At 38.9% G+C, this 22,506-nt stretch overlaps 1 long non-coding RNA gene and 2 pseudogenes across 1 annotated transcript in view; 1 reads left to right on the top strand and 2 right to left on the bottom strand.

The window, feature by feature from the left end:
• LOC141371301 (uncharacterized) overlaps nucleotides 1-22,506 on the bottom strand; it is a 70,686-nt gene that overhangs the window by 4,314 nt on the left and 43,866 nt on the right. The window lies entirely within an intron of this gene.
• On the top strand, nucleotides 9,225-9,579 carry LOC112816903 (signal peptidase complex subunit 1-like; annotated as a pseudogene).
• On the bottom strand, nucleotides 9,715-10,755 carry LOC112816960 (large ribosomal subunit protein mL52 pseudogene; annotated as a pseudogene).

Below are 22,506 nucleotides of genomic sequence, written 5' to 3'. Positions count from 1 at the left end.
TGAAGGCAACCACAAGAAAAAATTTGGAAGAACCACAAATACATGAAGGTTAAAGAACATCTTATTAAAGAATGCATGGGTTAACCAGGAAATTAAAGAATATTTTTTTAGAAAGTACATGGAAGCAATGAAAATGAAAACATAACAGTCCAAAACCTTTCAGACATAACAAAGGCAGCCCCAAGAAGGAAGTATATAGCAATGCATGCTTTCCTAAAGAAGCACAAAAAGTGTCAAACACACAAGCTAACCTTACACCTAAACGAGCTGGAAAAAGAACAACAAAAAAGCCTAAATTCAGCAGGGGAAAATCATAAAGATTAGAGTAGAAATCAATGATATTGGAACAAAAATAAAAAAAAAACAGTAGAACAGATCAGTGAAACTAGGAGCTGGTTCTCTGAAAGTATTAACAAAATTTATAAACCTCTAGTCAGACTTATCAAAAAAAAAATGAAAGGACCCAAATAAAAAAAAATAATGAATGAAAGAGGACAGATCACAATGAACATCACAGAAATACAAACAATTATAAAAGAATATTATGAGCAAATATATGCCAAGAAATTAGGCAATCTGGAAGAAATGGATAAATTTCTAGATACATATAGACTACCAAAACTGAAACAGGAAGAAATAGAAAATCTGAACAGACCCATAATCAGCCAAGAAATTGAATCAGTAATAAAAAATCTTCAACAAACAAGAGGTCAGGGCCAATCAATTCCCAGGGGAATTGTACCAAACATTTAAAGAAAAATTAATACCTATTCCTCTGAAAATATTTGGAAGGGAAACTTCAAAACTCATTTTATGAGGCCAAAATTACTTTGATCACAAAACCAAAGACCCCACCAAAAAGGAGAATTATAAACCAACATCCCCAATAACATGTATGTAAAAATTCTCAATAAAACATAAGCAAATCAAATCCAACAGTGCATTAAAAGGATTATTCACCATGACCATTTATTCCTGGGCTTCAGGAGTGGTTCAACATCTGCAAATCAATCAAGCTGATATACCACATTAATAAAAGAAAAGATAAGAACCATATGATCTTCTCAATAAAAACAGAAAAAGCATTTGACAAAATACAGCATCCTTTCTTGATAAAAACCCTCCACAAAGTAGGGATAGATGGAACATACCTGAATATTATAAAGGCCATATACAAAAGACTCACAGCGGCTCCTCCTCCCGACTCAAAGGCCCCAGCACAGCCCTCCTCTCACTGAGATTCACTTTCCATTCAGTCGGAAAAGAAAACTGGGTGGCCCCGGTGGGTGGGAGGGGTCTGAGCCAGTGAGGGAGGAGCGGCCTGCAATATAGCGCTAGGCGAGATGACTGGAGGATACAGTCACAGCTCCATGGCCCCTATGCCTTCTCTGCCGAGCTCAGTACCAGCGAGGCTAGAGAAGGTTTTTCTGAGTTTCCCTAGCATGGAACTTCACAGTGAAAGTTTGATGCTTCCATGGAAATTGAGAATATTGCCAGTGGTTGGTTTTGAGGTGTGAAGCGGGGAGCTGTGATTCCCTGAGCAGATAACAGAAGATAAACAGAAGGGGGAGAGAGCCTCTGGGATCCTGCACCAACAGAGCTCGAAGCCTCACATGATGGGGACCCAGCATAGACTCACAAAATGGTAGCAGTGGGGACGGGAATTTAGGGCAGCCCCCCAGACTGAAACCCGGAGCTGTGGGGGCATGCGTGTGAACTGGGGGTGGCTGGTGGTTTTAGAAGCACAAAGGGCAGATAGGTGCCTGGACCTGGAAGTGAGAGCTGGGAGTGCTGCTGTGGGGCACACAACCCAGAACGCTGCACAGACAGAAACGGAGACAGTATGGCCTAAAGAGCTCACTGAAAAAATGCCATCTCTCTGTTCTGAAGAGGAAGGTTAGAAATGGTCACTTCTGCTCTGACTCTCAGAAGAGACGTGGAAAACCAACAGGGAAAGCCACCAGAGAACAAAAGCCCCCCAAAAATTGTTCTCACTGAGCCCAAACCACCCACAGGGGGCAAGGCAACTCTGCCCAACCAGGGTTGTCTGAGTAACGGTGCGGCATGCCCCTTCCCCAGAAGACAGGCTGGAAGAACAAGAGGCCGACAACCCTAAGGTCTCTATAACAGAGGTGCATCTTGCTTGGGTTGTGGTCAATAATTTGGACTCTGTACATACCCTCAACCACCCCTCAACAGAATCACTAAGAGGAGGAACCCCCCAAATAGGAAAGACTCAGACTGTGACTTCTGCACAGATTTACAAATGGATATAGACATAAACAAGATGTCAGAAATAGACTTCAGGGTAACAATTATGAAGAAAATAGCTAGGATGGAGAAATTGATTAAGGCAAACTACAGTCTCGAGGGCAGAAATGAGAGGTGATCTGGCAGAATTTTAAAATGCTATCAATGAGATCCAATCTAATCTAGATACACAACAGCTAGGGTAAACGAGGGAGAATAACGAATTAATGATCTAGAAGACAAACTGATAAGAAAGAAGGAAAATGAGGAGGCCTGGGAGAAACAGATTAAAATCCATGAAAACAGAATGAGAGAAATAAGTGAAGCCATGAAACATTCCAATGTCATAATTATTGGGATCCCTGAGGGGGTGGAGAGAGAGAGGGAGGACCAGAAGATATATTTGAGCAAATCATAGCTGAGAACGTCCCTAATCTGGGGAATGAAACAAACATTCATGTCCTAGAGGCAGAGAAGACCCCTCCCAAGATCAAGAAAAACAAGCCAATGCCCCAGCATGTAATAGTAAAACTCGTAAATCTTAGAACCAAGGAAACCATCTTAAGGGCAGTTAGGGGGAAGAGATTACTTAAAAACAGAGGGAGGAACATCAGCATAATGTAGGACCTATCCACAGAGACCTAGTAAGCCAGAAAGGGCTGGAAAGACATATTCAGGGTACTAAATGAGAAGAACATGCAGCCAAGAATATTTTATATGGCAAGGCTGTCATTTAGAATGGATGGAGCAATGCAGAGCTTCCAAGACCAGCAGAAACTGAAAGAATATGTGACAACTAAGCTGGCCCTTCAAGAAATATTAAGGGGGGTTCTTTAAAAAGAGAAAGACCCCAAGAGTGATATACAACAGAAATTTACAGGGACAATCTATAGAAACAAGGCAACATGATGACAATAAATTTATATTTCAATAATCACTCTCAACGTGAACAGCCTAAATGCTCCCATAAAATGGCATAGGGTTGCAGATTGGATAAAAATACAGGACCCATCCATATGCTATCTACAAGAGACTCATTTTGAACCTAAAGATATATCCAGACTGAAAGTGAAGGGATGGAGATCCATCTTCCCCATGCCAACAGACCACAAAAGAAAGCTGGGGTAGCAATTCTCATATCATACAAATTAGATTTTAAGCTAAACACTGTAGTTAGAGACAGAGAAGGACACTATATCATTCTTAAAGGGTCTATCCAACAAGAGGATCTAACAACTGTAAATATCTATGCCCCCAACTTGGGAGCAGCCAACTCCATAAGCCAACTGTTAACGAAAATAAAAAGTCATATTGATAAAAATAAGTTAATTGTAGGAGACCTCAATACTCCACTCTCAGCAATAGATAGAACATCTAAGCAGAAAATCAACAAAGAAACAAGAGCTTTGAATGACACACTAGACCAGATGGACCTCATAGATATATACAGAACATTCCACCCTAAAACAACAGAATACTCATTCTCGAGAGCACATGAAACTTTCTCCAGAATAGTCACATACTGGGTCACAATCAGGTATTAACTGATACCAAAAGATTGAGATTGTTCCCTGCATATTCTCAGACCATAATGCTTTAAAACTGGAACTCAATCACAAGAAAAAAAGTGGAAGAAATTCAAACACTTGGAAGCTAAAGACCACTCTGCTTAAGAATGTTTGGGTCAACCAAGAAATCAAAGAAGAAATTAAACGATTCAGGGAAACCAATGAGAACAACATATTGGTCCAAATCCTATGGGATACTGCAAAGGTGTTCCTAAGGGGGAAAAATAAAGCTATCCATGCATCACTCAAAAAAAAAAAAAAAACATAGACAAATTCCGAATTCACCAACTTACGTTACGCATTAAAGAATTGGAGAAAAACAAAAAATGATGCCTAAGCCACACATTGGAACAGAAATAATTAAGATTAGAGCACAGATCAATAAATTAGAAACCAGAAACACAGTAGATCAGATCAACAAAACTAGAAGCTGATTCACTGAAAGAATTAATAAGACTGATAAACCACTGGCCAGACTTCTCTAAAAGAAAAGAGAAAGGACCCAAATTAATAAAATTATGAACCAAAGGGAAGAGATCACGACTAACACCAAGGAAATAGAAACAATTATTAGAAATTACAGGGGTGCCTGAGTGGCTCATTCGGTTAAGCATCTGCCTTCAGCTCAGGTCATGATCCCAGGCCCTGGGATTGAGCCCTGAATCGGGCTCCCTGCTCAGTGGAGAGCCTGCTTCTCCCTCTGCCTGCCACTCTCACTATCTGTGCACTCTATCTCTGTGTCAAATAAATAAATAAAAGCTTAAAAAAAAGAAAGAAATTATTATCAACAACTACATGCCAATAAATTAAGCAACGTGGAAGAAATGGATGCCTTCCTGGAAACCTATAAACTACCAAGACTGAAACAGGAAGAAATTGACAACCTGAATAGGCCAATAACCAGGAGTGAGATTGAAGCAGTGATCAAAAACGTCCCAAAAAAACAAGAGTCCAGGGCCTGATGGACTTCCTGGGGAATTCTACTAAAATTTCAAAGAAGAAATAATACCTATTTTCCTGAAGCTGTTTCAAAAAATAGAAACAGAAGGAAAGCTTCCAGACTCATTCTATGAGGCCAACATTACCTTGATTCCCAAAGCAGGCAAAGACCCCATCAAAAAGGAGAATTTCAGACAGATATCCCTGATGAATATGGATGCAAAATTCTCAAAAAAAGCCTAGCTAATAGGATCCAACAATACATTAAAAGGATCATCCACCACAACCAAGTGGAATTTATCCCCGGGATGCAAGGGTGGTTCAATATTTGAAAATCAGTCAACATGAAAGATCACGTTAATAAGAAGAGGGAGAAGAACGATATGGTCCTCTCAATTGATGCAGAAAAAGCATTTGACAAAATACAACATCCTTTCCTGATTAAAACTCTTCAGATTATAGGGATGGAGTGAATATTCCTCAATTTCATAAAATCCATCTATGAAAAACCCACATCGAATATTATTCTCAATGAGGAAAAGCTGAGAGCCTTTCCCTTAAGATCAGTAACATGATAAGGATGCCCTCTCTCGCCACTATTGTTCAAAATGGTAGTAGAAGTCCTAGCAACAGCAATCAGACAACAAAAAGAAATAAAATGTATTTAAATTAGCAAAGAAGAAGTAAAACTCTCTTCACAGATGACATGATACTTTATGTGGAAAACCCAAAAGACTCCACCCCCAAAATTCTAGAACTCATACAGCAATTCAGTAATGTGGCAAGATACAAAATTAATGCACAGAAATCAGTTGCTTTCTTTTACACTAACAATGTAACTGTACAAAGAGAAATTAGGGAATCGATTCCATTTACACTGGCACCAAAAACCATAAGATAACTTGGAATAAACCTAACCAAAGAGGTAAAGGATCTATACTCTAAGAACTACACAACACTCATGAAAGAAATTGAAGAAGACACAAAAAGATGGAAAAATATTCCATGCTCACGGATTGGAAGAATAAACGTTGTTAAAATGTCTATGCTGCCCAGAGCAATGTGCACTTTCAGCACCATCCCAATCAAACTACCAATGGCATTTTTCAAAGTGCTGGAACAAACAATCCTAAAATTTGTATGGAATCAGAAAAGACCCCGAATCACCAAGGAAATGTTGAAAAAGAAAAACAAAGCTGGGGGCATCATGTTGCCTGATTTCAAGCTATATTGCAAAGCCATGATCACCAAGACTGCATGGTACTGGCACAAAAACAGACACATAGACCAATAGAAAAAAATAGAAAGCCCAGATATGGGCCATCAACTCTATGATCAAATAATCTTCAACAAAGTAGGAAAAAATATGCAATGGAAAAAAGACAGTCTCTTCAATAAATGTTGCTCAGAAAATTGGACAGTTATATACAGAAGAATGAAACTCGACCCCTCTCTAACACCATACACAAAGATAAACTCACGATGGATGGAAGACCTCATTGTGAGGCAGGAATCCATCAAAATCCTAGAGGAGAACATAATCAGTGACATCTTTGACATCAGCCACAACAACTTTTTCAAGACACATTTCCAAAGGCCAAGGAAACAAAAAATGAAAATGAACTTTGTGGACTTCATCAAGATAAAAAGCTTCCGCACAGCAAAGGAAACAGTCAACAAAACAAAGAGGTAACCCACGGAATGGGAGAAGATTTTTGCAAATGACATTTCAGACAAAGGGCTGCTATCAAAGTTCTATAAAGAACTTCTCAAACTCAACACCCAAAAAAACAAATAATCAAGTCAAAATATGAGAAGACATGAACAGACACTTCTCCAAAGAAGACATACAAATGGCTAACAGACACATGAAAACATGTTCATCATCATTAGCCATCAGGGAAATTCAAATCAAAACCACATTGAGATACCACCTTCCACCAGTTAGAATGGTAAAAATTGACAAGGCAAGAAACAACAAATGTTAGAGAGCTTGTGGAGAAAGGGAACCCTCTTACACTGTTGGTGGGAATGCAATTTGGTACAGCCACTTTGGAAAACAGTGTGGAGGTGCCTCAAAAAATTAAAAATAGAGCTACCTTATGACCCAGGAATTGCACTACTGGCCATTTACCCCAAAGACACAGATGTAGTGAAAAGAAGGACCATATGCACCCCAATGTTCATAGCAGCAATTCCACAATAGCCAAACTGTGGAAAGAGCTGAGATACACTTCAACAGATGAATGGATAAAGAAGATGTGGTCCATATATACAATGGAATATTACTCAGCCAGCCGAAAGGATGAATACCCAACTTTTACATCAACATGGATGGGACTGGAGGAGATTATGTTAAGTGAAATAAGTCAAGCAGAGAAAGTCAATTATCATATGGTTTCACTTATTTGTGGAACATAAGGAATCGCATGGAGGACATTAGGAGAAGGAAGGGAAAAAATGAAGGGAGGGAAATTGGGTGGCTGGGGAGACGAACTATGAAAGACTATGGACTCTGAGTAACAAACTGAAGGTTTTAGGGGGAGGGGAGTGGGGGGGATGGGTTAGCCCAGTGATAGGTATTAAGGAGGGCAAATTTTGCATGAAGCACTGGGTGTTATACACAAACAATGAACCATGGAACACTACATCAAAAATTAATAATGCAGTGTATGGTGACTAACATAACATAATAAAATAAAAAAATAGAAAAAAATATAAGATGATTTATGGGGATTAAAAACAAGACACACAGCTAATATCCTCAATGGGAAAAAACTGAGAGTTTTCCCTCTAAGGTCAGGAATATGACTATGATGTCCACTCTCACCACTGTTGTTCAACATAGTACTGGAAGTCCTAACCTCAGTAATCAGACAACAAAAGAAATAAACTGCATCCAAATAGGCAAGGAAAAAGTCAGATTTTTACTCTTCATGGACAACATGATTCTCAATGTAGAAAAAACAAAAGAGTCCATCAAAAAATTGATAGAACTGATAGAAGAATTCAGCCAAGTTACAGGATATAAAATGAATGCACAGAAATCTGTTGCATTTCTATGCACCAAAAATGAATCAGCAGAAAGAGAAATCAAGGAATCAATCGCATTTACAATTGTACCCAAAACCATAAGATACCTAGGAATAAATCTACCCAAAGAGGTAAAGGATCCATACTTTGAAAACTATAGAACACTTATGAAAGAAATTGAGGAAGATTTAGAGGATGGAAAAACATTCCATGCTCATGGATTGGAAGAACAAATATTGATAAAATGTCTATACTTACCCAAAAATATCTACATATTCAATGCAATTCTTACCAAAATAACACCAGCATTTTTCAGAGGTGGAACAAAGAATTAAATTTGTATGGAACCAGTAAAGACCCAGAATAGCCAAAGTAATGTTCAAAAGGAAAACCAAAGCTGGAGGCATCACAGTTCTGGACCTCAAGCTGTATTACAAAGCTGTAATCATCAAGGTTAGCATGGTACTGGCACAAAAACAGACACACAGATCAATGAAACAAAATAGAGAACACAGAAATATACCCATGACTATGTGGTCAACTAATCCTTGACAAAGCAGGGAAGAATATCCAATGGAAAAAAGACAGTCTCTTCAAATGGTGTTGGGAAAATTGGATAGTCACATGCAGAAGAATCAAACTGGACCACTTTCTTACACCATGCACAAAAGTAAATTCCACATGAATGAAAGACCTAAATGTGAGACAACATTCCAGCAAAAACCTAGGAGAGATCACAGGCAGAAACCTCTTTGACCTTGACCACCACAAGTTCTTACTAGACAGGTCTCCAGAGGCAAGGGAAAGAAAAGCAAAAATGAGCTATTATCTTCATCAAGATAAAAAGCTTCTGCACAGTAAAGGAAACAAGAAAACTAACACACAACCAATGGAATGAAAGAAGATATTTGCAAATGACATATCAGATAAAGGGCTAGTATCCAAAATGTATAAAGAAGTTATCAAACTTAACTCTCCAAAAATAAAAAAAAAATCCAGTCAAGAAATGGACAGAAGACATGAACAAATATTTCCCAAAAGAAGGCATACAAATGTCTAACAAACACACAAAAAGATGCTCAACATCACTCATCGTCAGGGAAATACAAATCAAAACCACAATGAAATACCACCTCACACCATCAGAATGACTAAAATTAACAACTCAGGAAACAACAGATGTTAGTGAAGATGTGGAGAAAAGGGGAACCCTACTGCACTGTTGGTGAGAAAGCAAGCTGGTGAAGTCATTCTAGAAAACAGTATGAAGGTTCCTCAAAAAATTAAAAATAGGGAGACATCTGCTTCCGGGGCTGTGGCCATCACATTCCCAGCCTCAGCAGGCCGCTGAGCTGCACCTGGTACCAGAAACAGACACCACCAATCTCTGAGTCCTGGCTGCCCTTGTGCCACTGTCAGCCTTCTCAGCCAGTCATGCTAGATCATCTGAGCTTGATGCCCACACAAATGGATTACAAGGGCCAGAAGCTTGAACAGATGTTTCAGGGAATTATTCTTTTTCCTGCAATAGTTCGATTTATCTATGGGTACGTGGCTCAACAGTTGGGGTGGACTATCTATATAGTTATGACAGGATTTGCTTTTTCATGTTTGTTGACACTTCCTCCATGGCCTATTTATCGTTGACATCCCATCAAGTGGTTACCTGTTCAAGACTCAGGCTCAGAAGACAAGAAACCAGGGGAAAGAAAAATTAAGAGGCATGCTAAAAATAACTAATTAGGGTTTTCATGATTTAGCTTTACTATTGCATCTGCTTTTGTTTTGTGTGAGATGAGGTCAAAACATGAGCTAAAACCCACCTCTGCTCTTTCAGCACAGTTGTGTAGATTTTGTTCCCTTTATATTTCACTTCTAACTCAGTTGGCTTTTTTTTTTTTTGAAGGGAGACAGGAATTGCTTTTTATTGACTTGGTAGTGCATTCTGCAGTAGAGCCCCTTCAGGTTTAAGGGCATTTTTTTCTGCTTCCTTTCTTCTTTCTGCAACTTCTCCTGCTGCCTAAGCTGCCATGCCTGTAATCTAGTATCCATTTCCTCTGACAGCAGTATAACTCATCTTCAAAACTTCTCCCTTTGGGCTTTTCTTTGAAGCTAGCCTTTCACTGGAGTGCAGGACAGCCATCTGTGTAAGACCAGTTTGGGAACTCTGTAAGAGACCCTTAGCAGAGGAGTTGGCAGCCAGGCCCTGCCTGGGTGGAGAAAAACAGTTCGGTGAGGATTCAGCCCAGCTTCTGTCCCCCATTTCTCCCCAGACTGGTACTCACTGCAATTGTCACTGGTTGCCCACCTGAGCCACCACACTGCTGTGCAGCCTCGGGACACCTAAAGCAACCATGCTGAGGCCACAGAGCCAGAAGTGGGCATCAGTCCATTTATGTTTAAAATAATTATAGAGGGGCGCCTGGGTGGCTCAGTCGTTAAGCATCTGCCCTCAGCTCAGGTGATGATCCCAGTGTCCTGGGATTGAGCCCCGCATCGGGCTCTCTGCTCCATGGGAAGCCTGCTTCTCCCTCTCCCACTCTCCCTGCTTGAGTTCCCTCTCTCGCTGTGTCTCTCTCTTTCCAGTCTTCTCCATGCTTCTGTAACTAGCGCTGCAACCAGGTCATGGGCTTCAGTAGTACACTGTTGTGTGATGTACAAGACATTCACCAGAGTATCATCATTCATGATTCCATTTGACTTGTAGCTAAATTATGAAGAGTAAGAAATTGGGGATGGTCTCTGATACATTCAACATTTTTAAAAAGCTGGTCTTCTGCTTTTGAAACTGCCAAAGTATATTAAATGCACATTCCACTTGCTTTTCTGAAAGTATGGCTTTGTTTTTTTCAACTTGCTCTTCATCTGTACACGTAATCATCTGGCTAATTAGTGGTTTACAGCTGCAGGTTCGAAATTGAAACACTCTCCAGGAGAAGGGACAAATAGCTCTTAGGCGAAGCATATTTACAAACAATGAGTCTAAAAGGTAATTTTTCATTTACATCACAAATTTTCTTAGGTAATGAAAACCACTTGCAACTAGTAGTCAGGTGCAATACGCTGATAAAAAGGTAACTATTTTTCCTTCACGTATTTTGCTTCCATTATGATAACTCCAAATCCCATTCATTCCAACATGCAGCTTCTATCTTCTGACGATCCAGTCCCCAAACTGGGAAAAAATGCCCTTGATTTATAAATATTTTAGACTTTCTCTTCATAATCTTCCTCTGAGATGAGAACAGAAAACACAAGTATGCAAAGTTTCTTTCAGGTTTACAAACCTAATGATGAATAAATGCCTCATAAATGATAGTACAATTTAACTGTCAAAGATTTGTAATTCATTAGGAGTGGTTAAATTGTTTTAATATTTTCAATTAAAACTCAATGCAAGCAAAAAAAAAAAGTTAAAATAAAACTACCCTATGACCCAGGAATTGCGTTGCTAGGTATTTATCCAAAGGATACAAACATAGTGATTTGAAGGGCATATGAACCCCAATGTTTATAGCAGCACTATGCACAATAGCTAAAACGAGGAAAGAGCCCAAATGTCCATCGAATGGTGAGTGGATAAAGAAGATGTGGTATATATACAATTGAATATTATTTAGTCATCAAAAGATGAAATTTTGCCATTTGCAATGACATGGATGGAATTAGTGTATTATGCTAAGCAAAGTAAGTCAGTCAGAGAATGACAAATACTGTATGATTTTACTCATATGTAGAATTTAATAAACAAAACAGATAAACATAGGGGAAGGGAAGGAAAAATAAGATAAAAACAGAGAGGGAGGCAAATCATAAGACTCTTTAAATATTGGGAACAAACAGAAGATTGCTGGGTGGGCGGGGGTGGGGGATGGAGTAAATGGGTGTTGGGCATTAAGGAGGGCATTTGTTATAATGAGCACTGGGTGTTATATGCAAGTGATGAATCACTAAATTCTACCCTTGAAACTAATACTACACTATATGTTAACTAATTTGATTTTAAATAAAATCTTGAATGAAAAAATATTTTATGTTGAAAATTTTGAACTCCACAGGAGTTACAAATTTTATAAATAATAAAATTAGATTTAATTTCAGTTTATTTATTTATAAAATTGTAAAATAAATGTACATGAAAATCTAGGAAAAACTTTAGTCCCATATTTTAAATACTAACAAAAATTCCTGCTTTTCAAAAACTGATCAGTTTCAGAAAACCCTGAGATAATAGAAGTCATTTGTTGTATGTAGAATGTACATGCAATTGCAAATTATTTAGAAAACTGCCACACTTTTGGTGTTTAACACAAATTCCTGTTCTAGACATTATTAAGGTCTTAGAATATTGTTTAGAACTTTAAAAAAAACCTTTTTTATTCCCTCCAAATTTGATGTATTCCCCATTCTTTTTGTGTGGTCTTAATTGTCTCCTAGATATTAAATCTTGCTTGGGGGGTGCGGAGCAAGATGGCGGAGGAGTAGGAGACCTGGATTTTGTCTGGTCTCAGGAATTCAGATGAATAGGGATCAAACCATTCTGAACACCTACGAACTCAACAGGAGACCGAAGAAGAGAGTAGCAACAACTCTCTGAACAGAGAAGCGACCACTTACTGGAAGGTAGGACGTCCGGAGAAGTGAATCTGAGGCAATATTTGGGAGGATAGACGGTGGGGGAGGGGGCCTCCGTCGGCTGCTTCTGGCAAGTGATAGAGCCCTGGAACACAAAATCGGAACTTTTAGAAACCAGGGTCTGCTGAGAGACGTCATTCCAGTGGCTAAGCTGGGGGTGGAACCCTCGCGGGACAGTGTGGTCTCAGGACCCTCAGGGTCACAGAAAGACCGGGGGTACCTGAGTGCAGGAGAGCTCCCAGGTATCAGAGCAAGGAAGCCAGCTGCAGAGACGGAGACGAGGCGCAGGCTCTCAGCTCGGGGTTGCCATAAACTGTGATCGATGACACAGTCGGGCCACTGCTCCTCCAGCAGGGACCCAACAAGCAGCAGATCCAGGGAGACTCCCCCCCCTCCCCTGGGAGGACTGGAGCGGGAGCACACCACAGGGATCTGCTGGGTTTGGAGACTCCACACGGGGTCGAGTGCCAGAGATAGAAATGCTCGGTCACAGGCCGGGTGAGCACGCAGTGCGGCAGGAGACCAGGGAGACGGGAGTGACTGCTTTTCTCTGGGGGCGCACTGAGGAGCAGGGCCCCAAGTTCTCAGCTCCTCCGAGTGGAGACTGGGAAGGCACCATTTTCACCCTGGTCCTCCAAAGCTGTACCAGAGCTTGCAGGGAAAAAAAGCCCCTGAGAGCAAACCCAGCAGCTTACTTAGCCCGGACCCACAAGGGTGGGGCAATTCTGCCTCCAGCACAGACATTTGGGAACCACGGCAACAGGCCCCTCCCCCAGAAGATCAGCACGAACAGCCAGCAAGCCAAGACCAGGTTTACCGATCAAGGAGAATGGGAGAACTCCAGTGCTAGGGGAATACTGCATATAGAATTCATGGCTTTTTTTTACCATGATTCATTAGTTTTTCAAAGTTAACTTTTTAACTGTTTTTTTAATTTTTCTTTTTCCCTTTTTCAACCAAACTCTTATCAATCCCTTTTTTAAAAAACACATTTTTTATTTTTCATTTTTAGAGTCATATTTTATCCCTTCATAGTAGTTACCCTTATTTTTGGCATATATATATATATATATAATGTTCTCTCTTTAAAATTTTGAGATACAGTTTCTTCTAACGAATCAAAATATACCCTAAATCACTAGTGTATAGCTTTGTTCTAGTCTCCTGCCTAATCACATTCTCTCCCTTTTTTTTCTTTTTCTTTATTTTTAAATCTTCTTTCTTTTTTCAAACAACTTTTATCTTATCAATTCCTTTTATAAAATCTTTTATAATTTTCATCTTTACAATCATCTTCCATCCCTTCATTGTATCAACCCTTATTTTGTACATATATAAGTCTTTCTTCCTTTAAAATTTTGGGAGGCACTTTTTTCTAACACACCAAAATATGCCCAAAATCTAGTGTTTGGCACTGATCTATGCACTAGCCTGATCATATTTGATCATATTCTGGTTTTTTATGTATTGTTCTGTTTTTGTTTTTATCTTTTCTTTTTGTTTTTTTTTCTTTCTTTTCTCTTTCTTTATTCATTCTTTCCCTTTCTTTTCGCCTGGTTTCAGGTCTTTTCTGATTTGTGTAGAGTATAATTGCTGGAGACATTGTTGACCTGTTAGCATTTTGTTCTCTCATTCATCTATTCTCCTCTGGACAAAATGACAAGACGAAAAAAATCACCTCAGCAAAAAGAACAAGAGAGAGTACCATCACCCAGGGACCTACTCAATACGGACATTAGTACGATGTCGGACCTACAGTTCAGAATCATGACTTTAAAAGATACTAGCTGGGCTTGAAAAAAGCATGGAAGTTATCAGAGAAACCATTTCTGGAGAAATAAAAGAACTAAAATCTAACCAAGTAAAAATCAAAAAGGCTATTAATCAGGTGCAATCAAAAATGGGGGTACTAACTGCTAGGATAAATGAGGCAGAAGAGAGAATCAGCGATATAGAAGACCAAATGATGGAAAATAAAGAGACTGAGAAAAAGAGAGATAAACAACTACAGCATCACAAGGGCAGAATTCGAGAGATAAGTGATACGATAAGATGAAACAACATTAGAATAATTGGGATCCCAGAAGAAGAAGAAAGAGAGAGAGGGGCAGAAGGTATATTGGAGCAAATAATAGCAGAGAAATTCCCTAATGTGAGGAAGGAAACAGGCATCAAAATCCAGGAGGCACAGAGAACCCCTCTCAAAATCAATAAAAATAGGTCAACACCCCAACATTTAATAGTAAAACTTACGAGTCTCAGAGACAAAGAGAAAATCCTGAAAGCAGCTCGGGAGAAGAGATATGTAACCTACAATGGTAGAAATATTAGATTGCCAACAAACCTATCCACAGAGACCTGGGAGGCCAGAAAAGACTGGCATGATATCTTCAGAGCACTAAACGAGAAAAATATGCAGCCAAGAATATTATATCCAGCTAGGCTCTCATTGAAAACTGAAGGAGAGATAAAAAGCTTCCAGGACAAACAAAAACGAAAGGAATTTGCAAACACGAAAGCAGCCCTCCAAGAAATCTTGATAGGGGTCCTCTAAGCAAAGAGAGAACCTAAAAGCAGCATAGATCAGAAAGGAACACAGACAATATAGAGTAACAGTCACCTTACAGGCAATACAATGGCACTAAATTCATACCTTTCAATAGTTACCCTGAATGTAAATGGGCTAAATGCCCCAATCAAAAGACACAGGCTATCAGATTGGATTAAAAAACAAGACCCATCAATATGCTGTCTGCAAGAGACTCATTTTAGACCCAAAGACACCCCCAGATTGAAAGTGAGGGGGTGGAAAACCATTTACCATACTAATGGACACCAAAAGAAAGCTGGGGTGGCAATCCTTATATCAGACAAATTAGATTTTTAAAGAAAGACTGTAATAAGAGATGAGGAAGGACATTATATCCTACTTAAAGGGTCTATCCAACAAGAAGTTCTAACAATTGTAAATATCTATGCCCCTAACATGGAGCAACCAATTATATAAGGCAATTAATAACAAAAGTGAAGAAACACATTGACAACAATACAATAATAGTGGGGGACTTTAACAACCCCCTGACTGAAATGGACAGATCATCTAAGCAAAAGATCAACAAGGAAATAAAGACTTTAAATGACACACTGGACCAAATGGACTTCACAGACATATTCAGAACATTCCATCCCAAAGCAACACAATACACATTCTTCTCTAGTGCCCATGGAACATTCTCCAGAATAGATCACATTCTAGGTCACAAATCAGGTCTCAACTGGTAACAAAAGATTGGGATTATTCCCTACATGTTTTCAGACCACAATGTTTTGAACCTAGAACTCAATCACAAGAGGAAAGTCGGAAAGAACTCAAATACATGGAAGCTAAAGAGCATCCTACTAAAGAATGAATGGGTCAACCAGGAAATTAAAGAAGAATTTAAAAAAGTCATGGAAACCAATGAAAATGAAAACACAACTGTTCATAATCTTTGGGATACAGCAAAGGCATTCCTGAGAGGAAAGTATATACCAATACAAGCCTTTCTCAAGAAACAAGAAAGGTCTCAAATACACAACCTAACCCTACACCTAAAGGAGGTGGAGAAAGAACAGCAAATAAAGCCTAAACCCAGCAGGAGAAGAGAAATAATAGAGATCAGGGCAGAAATCAATGAACTAGAAACTAAAAGAACAGTAGAACAGATCAATGAAACTAGGAGCTGGTTCTTTGAAAAAATTAACAAGATTGATAAACCCTTGGCCAGACTTATCAAAAAGAAAAGAGAAATGACCCAAATCAACAAAATCATGAATGAAAGAGGAGAGATCACAACCAACCCCAAAGAAATACAAACAATTATAAGAACATATTATGAGCAACTCTATGCCAGCAAATTAGATAACCTGGAAGAAATGGAAGCATTCCTAGAGATGTATCAACTACCAAAATTAAACCCGGAAGAAATAGAAAACGTGAACCGACCTATAACCACTAAGAAAATTGAAGCAGTCATCAAAAATCTCCCAAGAAACAAAAGCCCAGGGCCAGATGGCTTCCCAGGGGAATTCTATCAGACATTTCAAGAAGAATTAATACCTATTCTTCTGAAACTGTTCCAAAAAATAGAAATGGAAGGAAAACTTCCAAACTCACTTCATGAGGACACCATTACCTTGATCCCAAAACCAGACAAAGACCCCATCAAAAAGGAGAATTACAGGCCAATATCCTTGATGAACACAGATGCAAAAATTCTCACCAAAATACTAGCCAATAGGATCCAACAGTACATTAAAAGGATTATTCACCATGACCAAGTGGGATTTATCCCTGGGCTGCAAGGCTGGTTCAACATCTACAAATCAATCAACGTGATAAAATACATTAACAAAAGAAAGAACAAGAATCATATGATCCTCTCAGTAGATGCAGAAAAAGCATTTGACAAAGTACAGCATCCTTTCTTGATCAAAACTCTTCAGAGTATAGGGATAGAGGGTACATATCTCAGTATCATAAAAGCCATCTATGAAAAACCTACAGCGAATATCATTCTCAATGGGGAAAAGCTGAGAGCTTTTCCCCTAAGGTCAGGAACGCAGCAGGGATGTCCACTCTCACCACTGCTATTCAACATAGTATTAGAAGTCCTAGCCACAGCAATCAGACAACAAAAATAATCAAAGGCATCCAAATCGCCAAAGAGGAAGTCAAACTCTCACTCTTTGCAGATGATATGATACTGTATGTGGAAAACCCAAAATACTCCACCCCGAAACTGCTAGAACTCATACAGGAATTCAGTAAAGTAGCAGGATATAAAATCAATGCCCAGAAAGCAGTGGCATTCCTATACACTAACAACAAGACTGAAGAGAGACAAATCAAGGAGTCGATCCCATTTACAATTGCACCCAAACCCATAAGATACCTAAGAATAAATTTAACCAAAGAGGCAAAGGATCTGTACTCAGAAAACTATAAAATACTCATGAAAGAAATTGAGGAAGACACAAAGAAATGGAAAAACATTCCATGCTCATGGATTGGAAGAACAAACATTGTGAAGACGTCAATGCTACCTAGAGCAATCGACACATTCAATGCAATCCCCATCAAAATACCATCCACTTTTTTCAAAGAAATGGAACAAATAATCTTAAAATTTGTATGGAACCAGAAGAGACCCCGAACAGCCAGAGGAATATTGAGAAAGAAAAGCAAAGCTGGCGGCATCACAATTCCGGACTTCCAGCTCTATTACAAAGCTGTCATCATCAAGACAGTATGGTACTGGCACAAAAACAGACACATAGATCAATGGAACAGAATAGAGAGCCCAGAAATGGACCCTCAACTCTATGGTCAACTCATCTTTGACAAAGCAGGAAAGAATGTCCAATGGAAAGAAGACAGTCTCTTCAACAAATGGTGTTGGGAAATTTGGACAGCCACATGCAGAAAAATGAAACTGGACCATTTCCTTACACCACACACAAAAATAGACTCCAAATGGTTGAAAGGCCTAAACGTGAGACAGGAGTCCATCAAAATCCTAAAGGAGAACACAGGCAGCAACCTCTTTGACCTCAGCCGCCACAACTTCTTCCTAGAAACATCGCCAAAGGCAAGGGAAGCAAGAGCAAAAATGAACTATTGGGATATCATCAAGATAAAAAGCTTTTGCACAGCAAAAGAAACAGTCCACAAAACCAAAAGACAACCGACAGAATGGGAGAAAATATTTGCATATTTGACATATCAGATAAAGGGCTAGTGTCCAAAATCTATAAAAACTTATCAAACTCAACACCCAAAGAAAAAATAATCCAATCAAGAAATGGGCAGAAGACATGAACAGACATTTTTCCAAAGAAGACATCCAAATGGCCAACAGACACGTGAAAAAGTGCTCAACATCGCTCGGCATCAGGGAAATCCAAATCAAAACCTCAATGAGATATCACCTCACACCCGTCAGAATGGCTAAAATTAACAAGTCAGGAAACGACAGATGTTGGTGGGGATGGGGAGAAAGGGGAACCCTCCTACACTGTTGGTGGGAATGCAAGCTGGTGCAACCCCTCTGGAAAACAGTATGGAGGTTCCTCAAAATTTGAAAATAGAGCTACCATACGATCCAGCAATTGCACTACTGGGTATTTACCCCAAAGATACAAATGTAGGGATCCGAAGGGGTACGTGCACCCCAATGTTTATAGCAGCAATATCCACAATAGCCAAACTGTGGAAAGAGCCAAGATGTCTATCGACAGATGAATGGATAAAGAAGAAGTGGTATATATACACAATGGAATATTATGCAGCCATCAAAAGGAATGAGATCATGCCATTTGCAACGACGTGGATGGAACTGGAGGGTATTATGCTGAGTGAAATAAGTCAATCAGAGAAAGACATGTATCATATGACCTCACTGATATGAGAAATTCTTAATCTCAGGAAACAAACTGAGTGTTGCTGGAGTGGTGGGGGGTGGGAGGGATGAGGTGGCTGGGCGATAGACATTGGGGAGGGTATGTGCTATTGTGAGCGCTGTGAATTGTGCAAGACTGGTGAATCACAGATCTGTACTTCTGAAACAAATAATGCAACATATATTAAGAAAAAGGAAAAAGAAGAAGATACCAGGAGGGGAAGAATGAAGGGTAGTAATTTGGAGGGGGAAACGAACCATGAGAGACGATGAACTCTGAAAAACAAACTGAGGGTTCTAGAGGGGAGGAGGGTGGGTGGATGGGTTAGCCTGGTGATGGGTATTAAAGAGGGCACAGTCTGCGTGGAGCACTGGGTGTTATGCACAAACAATGAATCATGGAACACTACATCAAGAACTAATGATGTAATGTATGGTGATTAACATAACAATAAAAAATTTAAAAACATCTTGCTTAGGCACTAGGAAGTAACAATTTAAGCCACATTTTTAAGTTATGGCATTTAACAGACAGAAGGAAATTCATCAGACAGCCAAAGGTAGTGGGATCCCTGTCTATTTTCCAGCAGGAGGCTGGATTGAGGGGGAATACAAAAATAAATTCAAGTGGAAATCTCAATTTTAGCACAATCTTCAGTAAAATTGGACACAGTGTTGAGAAACAACAAAGGGAATAGCTTGTACTGCCCAGTGATTTCTGCAGATATCTGGGGTTCAAACATTTCGTTAAGATTTGCGACATATTCTGGTGGAGAAGGACCATTCAAGCCTATATAATCATGGTCATTTAAATTTGGTAAAACATTGAATGGGTTCTTCAGATCTTCCAAATTAGGTCATTGGAATCTTGTTATCTTTCTCCAAAGTCACTTATCGGCACCTCATCAAACAGGAAATGCAGGGGAATTTTCGTGTACTGTACCATCTTCTTGTATGTAGAGGGATGTTTTTTATATATGATGTGGAAGAAAAAGGAGTTCAAGAGAAATTATATTTAAAAAGTCCTACACTTCTAAATGTATCAGGACACAGGATTAGGGTTTTTCTATCACTCTTCTGAGTCACACTCTACAAAATGTCTCCTGGAAGAGTATCTCAACAATGAATAATGTATTCATCTCTGGTCTGAGAAGCTAACATCAGCCTTCCTTAATATAGCCACTATTTCAATCTTCTTATTTCCACAAAAGAATAATAAAGATTTTTCATGTAAAAAAATAAAAAAAGATCTTTCATGTAATCACATCAACATCCACTGATTTTGGAATAGAGCTAAACACTATGGCATAGATCTCTGCAGGACCCACTTCTCATAAAATCTAAGGCAGACTGTGGAAGACTAGTCTCAGTAAGCAACAAAGGAGGTTCTTTCTAAGAAAGAACTTATTTGAATGCCATGTGCAAACCCGAATTTATTATAACACATCCCTTTGGTAATTTTTTCATGATTTTTGTCTTAAAATCAGAGACATCATAATATATTCTCTCAAGTTTATGTAACAGTTTTCAGGACTCTTCATATATATTATCTCATTTGATATTCACAATAACTCATGAAGCAAGAAAAGCAGTTATTATTATCCTTAGGTTACATATAAGTGAACTCAGATTCAAAGAGTTTAATTGCCTTGTCAATTAACTAGGTAGTAAGTGGTGTGGCTAGGACTAAGATGGTAAGTGTTCTGATTCTTCTGGAAGTATGCTTTCATTCCTTTTTTCCCATCAACTTCAAGTGGATTTACCTCTCATTATTAATTTTTTTAATTAAATTTGTACTCTTGGTAGAAAGAGAGAGCACTGGTATATTTTTTAAATATTTTATGTATTTATTTTCAAAAGAAAGAGAAAGAGAGTATGCACGAGCATGGGGAGGAACAGAGGGGGAGGGCAGGAGAGGGGGGAAGAATCTCAAACAGACTCCATGCTGAGCACAGAGACTGATGTAGGGCTTGATCTCATGACCTGAGCCAAAACCAAGAGTTGGCTGCTCAACTGATTGAGTCACCTAGGGGCCCCAAGAGTACTAGTGTCTTTATCAGCCAATCATTCTTAGAGTTTAGTTAAATACTTTGAGTAAAAACCTATCTCTTGAGAGATTAACAAAATTGACAGAAGAGTATTTTCATTTACTTAATTTTCTAAAGATTGTAGTTTTCTTTACAAACTGTTCTTTATACAGGAAAGAGAAAATGGCACTACAGACAAAGGGCTGATATCCAAGATCTATAAAGAACTTCTCAAACTCAACACCCAAAAAACAAATAATCAAGTCAAAAAATGGGCAGAAGACATGAACAGACACTTCTCTAAAGAAGACATACAAATGGATAACAGACACAAGAAAACATGTTCATCATCATTAACTATCAGGGAAATTCATATCAAAACTACATTGAGATACCACCTTACACCAGTTAGAATGCAAAAAATGGACAAGGCAAGAAACAACAAATGTTGGAGACATTGTGGAGAAAGGGGAGCCCTCTTACACTGTTGGTGGGAATGCAAGTTGGTACAGCCACTTTGGAAAACAGTGTGGAGGTGTCTCAAAAAATTAAAAATAGAGCTCTCCTATGACCCAGCAATTGCACTCCTGGGTATTTACCCCAAAGACACAGATGTAGTGAAAAGAAGGACCATATGCACCCCAATGTTCATAGCAGCAATGTCCACAATAGCCAAACTGTGGAAAGAGCGAAGATGCCCTTCAACAGATGAATGGATAAAGAAGATGTGGTCCATATATACGATGGAATATTACTCAGTCATCAGAAAAGATGAATACCCAACTTTTACATCAACATGGATGGGACTGGAGGAGATTATGCTAAGTTAAATAAGTCAAGCAGAGAAAGTCAATTATCATATGGTTTCACTTATTTGTGGAACATAAGGAATAGCATGGAGGACATTAGGAGAAGGAAGGGAAAAATGAAGGGGGGGAAATCGGAGTGGGAGATGAACCATGAGAGACTGTGGACTCCGAGTAACAAACTGAGGGTTTTAGAGGGGAGGGGAGTGGGGGGATGGGTTAGCCCAGTGATGGGTATTAAGGAGGGCAAATATTGCATGGAGCACTGGGTGTTATACACAAACAATGAATCATGGAACACTACATCAAAAACTAATGATGTACGATATGGTGACTAACATAACATTTTAAATATATATAAAACTTATAAAGCTCAACACCCTCTAAAAAAATTAAATTCCCAAAAAACAATCCTATAAAAAAAATGGGCAGAAGACCTGAATAGACATTTTTTCAAATATGTACAGATGACTATCAGACACATGAAAAGATGCTCAAAAGCACTCATCATCAGGGAAATTCAAATCAAAACTACAATAAGCTACCACCTCACACCTTTGAGAATGGCTAAAATCAACAACAGCTGTTGGTGAGGATGTGGAGGAAGTAGGATTGCAAAAATGCAATCCTCTTGCATTTTTGGTGGGAGTGCAAACTGGTGCAGCCATTCTAGAAAACAGTATGGAGGTCCCTCAAAAAGTTAAAAATAGAACTACCCTATGATCCAACTATTGCACTACTAGGTATTTAGCCAAATAATACCAAAACACTAATTCAAACAGATACATGCACTCTTATTTTTCTAGAG

This window comes from Callorhinus ursinus, unplaced genomic scaffold (assembly GCF_003265705.2).
Source record: "Callorhinus ursinus isolate GAN/ISIS: 27379988/994484 unplaced genomic scaffold, GSC_fseal_2.0 scaffold66, whole genome shotgun sequence".
In the NCBI taxonomy this organism is placed as follows: domain Eukaryota; kingdom Metazoa; phylum Chordata; class Mammalia; order Carnivora; family Otariidae; genus Callorhinus; species Callorhinus ursinus.
This window is presented reverse-complemented; position numbering and strand designations above follow the sequence as displayed.